Genomic DNA, 6,000 nt, shown 5'->3' with positions numbered 1-6,000 from the left:
CGCCCTAGCTGTGCAGTCTTCCACACTAGGCAGAGACTTAGAAGTCTGGCGGCGTGGGCAGTCGCGTTCCCCATGCGTTTCCGACGCAGCTCGAGTTCCTGAAGAGGAACGTCTCAGGTTACGTATGTAACCCTAGTTCCTCGAGGGAACGAGACGCTGCGTCGCGGTGCCATACTTCCGGCGTCCCTGCCAGTGCTTGCTTCATTCCTAGAAGCTGACACTGGTCTCACCGCACGTGCTTTTATAGCTTCCTGGTCATTACGTCACCCGCCGTGACGTCTCGTCCATCTATTGGTCTGATTACACACGAGGTTCAGAGCCCGTCACGCTGAAGGGCGTTCCCCATGCGTTTCCGACGCAGCGTCTCGTTCCCTCGAGGAACTAGGGTTACATACGTAACCCGAGACGTTTCGCGTCAGCCATTCCTAGTAAAAACAAACAGCAGCTGTGGGTGCCAGAACATTACCACAAGAAAATAGGGTAGCAATATTTTAAGTTTCACAAATTGAATATATATTTACAGTAAAAAATATTAATTGAAATAAGGTTAAGAAAATTATCATTCAAAGGTTTTTACTGAGGCATCAGCCTTTTACAGTAAAAATTATGGTCATTTTAAAATGCACACAATTAAATGATCTTTTTTTCTGTATGTTTAATAGTGTGACATTAGCACAAACTGTCTTCTTTCAGGTCAGCTATGGTAGAGACAGACTGAAGCTGAGGTTTGCATTAGCCAAGCACTGATTTCTGAGTTTGAGCATTTGTATTAAGTATTAAGTTCCAGGCCTAAACTGGAGAGGAAAAGTCAACTAGAGAGGAGGGAAACTGTTCATCTGAAATAACTGTTCAAGTGAATTCTGGTAAACAGCTAAAGTGAAATCTCCAGCTGCCCCTCCATAAACACACACCGCTCGCAGCTGCTCGCCACGCCAGCCAGGAATTACAAACATACTCACTCATTAATACCAAATTTGCTCTGTTAATTTGCATCAAAAGGTGCAGGAGTCAGAGATGAGTAACCTGCTGTAATTAGAGTGAATTAATTTAGTGCAGAGTAACGATCAAAGCACAAATGTGAGAGGCAGGAAGAGTACAGTGTGTGTGTGTGTGTGTGTGTGTGTGTGTGTGTGTTTGAGAGAGAGAGAGAGAGAGAGAGTGTGTGGGAGTGTGGTAATAATAATTAACTAATATGAAGAAGTAGAAAAGCATGCATTTATGTCACTATTGCTGTGAAATTGTTGGTTTTGTAAAGTTGTCGCTTGTGACAAACAAAGCAACAGATCACTGAAGTCGACCTGAGAAACAGACAGACAGCAGATTGTTTCAATTTCATTATTTAATTTAGTGTGCTTTATTGACAAGACAAAAAGTGTAGGGGAGAATCACCCCATACCCCAATGTTACAGACCCCAAAAATGTACATACATGCATACATATATACTGTACATGCAAAAATAAGAATTCATTTAGAATTTCTATCATTTTTATACCCTAAAGCAGAAAAATGCTCTACTGTAATATAAAAAATTATATAAATTAATTCCAAAACATGAATAATGAATTATTTAAATCATAACTATAAAATACATCATGGAAGTGTTTGTTGCACTGCTTTTATGTTGATTTTAATAATACAAAAACATTTTATTACAGAACTTTAGGCGTAATTTATTGGGCTTAAAACAAGAAAAAAAAAATGCTAATAAAGTAACAAAATTAATTTGAGACAAGAAAGTCTTAAGATCTCATGCTTTTTTTATTATTATTATTATTATTATTCTCAAGGAAATGTATTGAAGGAATAGGATCCATTGGTGAGCAAGTGATGCAATGCTCCATTTCTCCAAATCTATTCACATGAAGAAACAAACTCATCTACATCCCAGACGGCCTGAGGGTGAGCACATTTTCAGCAAAAGTTTTTTTTTTTTTTGGAAGATTTAAGTATTTTTGTACTTTAAATGATTACGTTGTTGCCAATTGTTGTCCAGTATAAAATGTTTGACGAGAAATTAGTCTGTGTGTGAATGTCTCTCACTCATATGGAATTAGACAGTGAACAATCATATCTCACCTGAGTGAGTGAGTGAGTGTGTGTGTGTGTGTGTGTGTGTGTGTGTGTGTGCGTGCGTGTGTGCGTGTGTGTGTGTGTGTGTATGTGTGTGTGTTGATTGTATGATGTATTTTGAGGAGATTAGCAGTAACTCAGATTAATGATTGTGTGTCAAACGTTTAGACTCTTAAATGAAGCAATCAAAGCGTGTGTGAGAGCTGCTGCAGCTTCATTACGATGTCGAGAGTGTCAGTGAAGTGAGAGCAGCACAGTGATTTGTAGCCTATTTGTCAGCTCATTATTTCATGTGCATTTCTGAGAGGCGAGAATGAAAAATGTAGAATGCAGAGCAGCAAACTCACCTGAAGAAAAGCTTCACACACACACACACACACACACACACATGTACACAGCTTATCAGAGCCTTGTAAATGAGATTGTCAACACTAGAGACACTGATTATGAGAGAATCAGTCATTGATGAAGCAGATTAATCAGAAGCTCAGAGACTTTTGGTTCTGCAGACAATTTTGAACACCGAATTTCATAAAAATATGATTGTGTTGCATTTTAAGGAAATATTTCTATAAAAGGGTTTAGCAGACTTTCAGAAATCTCAGACACTTCAGCTTTATTAATTATTGATCATTAAAAAAATGACATAAAGAGCTAACATGACAGAATTCATCGGATTCATTGGCAATACAGTACTTGATGTTTATGCTGCCAAACAGATCTAACTTTGAGTCCTCAAAAAAAAAAAAATGTTTTAAAAATTAAAAACGAATCCATCATTAAGACATTTTTAAAATGAAAATGTTTTGTTTGATTTTTTTTTTTTTTAGTGTTTCACTGTAGAAGTTACACTGGAAAAGAAATGGTAACATCTAAAATAAATGGTTTTATTCTAGTCAAATTATTTATCAATGAACAAACCTAAATACATTCATTTTTACCAATCTTAATTAATGTATTCATTTACAACTTGCAGTGTAGTGCAGCACAAATGACTCAAACCAAAGAGAAATGATTTAACATTCACCCCAATGTTCACGTCATTATATTTAGATAAAACAACTAGCTGATTTTGATTTTGAGTTATGATTTTTATCTTTGTCATTTTGAGTTTAATATATGTATCTGCAAATACATATACAATATATCCTGGCTGACACACTTTTTCATTTGTCTTTTAGTGCATGTGTGTCCATTTATATGTGTGTGTGTTGATATCAGTGCGGTTGGATGAGTTTTGAACGGTTCATCAGTGATGTCTCTCAGCTTGATTGCTTAAAAATATGTGCAGAATCTGAAGTTTGGAGAAAAGCTGCAGAAAATTGTTTCCTTCAATTCTTAATTCATTAAAAAATAATTTAATCAATCAGTTTGTGTTGCACAGAAGAAAGCAATTTGCCAGTTTGCATTCCATTTCTACCGACGATTATATATCAACACACTGTCCGCTCTGATGAAGAGATTAATCTTGTTTTGATGGAAATATGTCAGTATTAGCCAATGTGATGGACACGATTTATCATTTGGGACAATGGCGCAGCTCGAATGTTCTCTCCTGACAGCTCCATCGAGAAGAGCTTGGCCCAAAAAGGCACCTGTTGTTCACCGAGTGACCTTCTAATTTTCTAATTAAATTTCATCTGGAGCCGCTCTGCCTCTGCGATCAGCAGCCAGCAATAACAATTACTGTGACCGACTCAACCTGCACCTTACCTCAATCAGAGCAAGTACAGCTTTATTACTCTGCCCTGTTAAATCAATCTACATCTCCGCATAATAAAGCCCTAATCAGGTAGCAGAAAGAATAATAGGTTGTCACGCATGAGGAAAAATAGGCAATCATGAAATGTTTTCTTTAATTAGGCTGTGAGGACTGGAAGGGCATCAAGAGGACCGGCTGATCATTTATCATCAGCGCGGGGGGAAATTACTTCACTTACTCGGAAAGAGAAGGAGAGATTTGTCAAACGATAAAGGTGAGGACAGGCTCCGAGTCCTTCAGTGAGGTGCGTTTGGAGACGAACATTAGCATGATGAAATATTCGGCCTGAACTGCAAAACTGGAACTGAAGTCCCTTTACTAACACTCATCTTCACACTGCAGTTAAATACGAGTGTTTAATGCCGATCTGAACACACACTATGTAAGAGAAAAGTCAGTATCTTGATGGCAATTTACTAGCAATTACTATCCAGCAATACGTCTCCAACGTGAATGTTGCTTTTGAAAAATTAGCTAACAACAAATGTTAAGCAGCTTTCATGTTTCCTCTTACCAGCAATGCAACCCTGATTAGATTAGACCTGCCTCTCTGTGAACCATCGTGAGTACAGGAGCGACTCTTAAATGAAAGAAAGTATTAGCATCAGTTATTATTATCTATGGTTTACACATATTTACATGTATTAATTCATATTAATTAACACATTTTTCTCAGTATAGATTAGGTCACTGTACATGAAAATATCAGACAAAGATTATATTTCTGAGTGTGTGGCATCTATATGCAAGCTCCTGGTTGAAAAGGCATTTATATTGAGGGAAAATCATAAGAAAATAATTGTGCATATTTTTATCGACGTCCATATTTAAAGGTTCGAGGTCACACAACACATATGATAATGTCCCAAACACAGTACTAAGAAAGTACAAGTTTCAACACTAAACCTTTAGCTGCACAGCACACACTGAACTCAGTAACCTGCTGTAATTAGAGTGAATTAATTTAGTGCAGAGTAACGATCAAAGCACAAATGTGAGAGGCAGGAAGAGTACAGTGTGTGTGTGTGTGTGTGTGTGTGTGTGTGTGTGTTTGAGAGAGAGAGAGAGAGAGAGAGTGTGTGGGAGTGTGGTAATAATAATTAACTAATATGAAGAAGTAGAAAAGCATGCATTTATGTCACTATTGCTGTGAAATTGTTGGTTTTGTAAAGTTGTCGCTTGTGACAAACAAAGCAACAGATCACTGAAGTCGACCTGAGAAACAGACAGACAGCAGATTGTTTCAATTTCATTATTTAATTTAGTGTGCTTTATTGACAAGACAAAAAGTGTAGGGGAGAATCACCCCATACCCCAATGTTACAGACCCCAAAAATGTACATACATGCATACATATATACTGTACATGCAAAAATAAGAATTCATTTAGAATTTCTATCATTTTTATACCCTAAAGCAGAAAAATGCTCTACTGTAATATAAAAAATTATATAAATTAATTCCAAAACATGAATAATGAATTATTTAAATCATAACTATAAAATACATCATGGAAGTGTTTGTTGCACTGCTTTTATGTTGATTTTAATAATACAAAAACATTTTATTACAGAACTTTAGGCGTAATTTATTGGGCTTAAAACAAGAAAAAAAAAATGCTAATAAAGTAACAAAATTAATTTGAGACAAGAAAGTCTTAAGATCTCATGCTTTTTTTTTATTATTATTATTATTATTCTCAAGGAAATGTATTGAAGGAATAGGATCCATTGGTGAGCAAGTGATGCAATGCTCCATTTCTCCAAATCTATTCACATGAAGAAACAAACTCATCTACATCCCAGACGGCCTGAGGGTGAGCACATTTTCAGCAAAAGTTTTTTTTTTTTTTTGGAAGATTTAAGTATTTTTGTACTTTAAATGATTACGTTGTTGCCAATTGTTGTCCAGTATAAAATGTTTGACGAGAAATTAGTCTGTGTGTGAATGTCTCTCACTCATATGGAATTAGACAGTGAACAATCATATCTCACCTGAGTGAGTGAGTGAGTGTGTGTGTGTGTGTGTGTGTGTGTGTGTGTGTGCGTGCGTGTGTGCGTGTGTGTGTGTGTGTGTATGTGTGTGTGTTGACTGTATGATGTATTTTGAGGAGATTAGCAGTAACTCAGATTAATGATTGTGTGTCAAACGTTTAGACTCTTAAATG

Source organism: Sinocyclocheilus grahami, unplaced genomic scaffold (assembly GCF_001515645.1).
Source record: "Sinocyclocheilus grahami isolate Dianchi unplaced genomic scaffold, SAMN03320097.WGS_v1.1 scaffold1584.1, whole genome shotgun sequence".
NCBI lineage: Eukaryota > Metazoa > Chordata > Actinopteri > Cypriniformes > Cyprinidae > Sinocyclocheilus > Sinocyclocheilus grahami.
The sequence above is the reverse complement of the archived record's forward strand: the minus strand, read 5'-3'. Positions refer to the sequence as shown.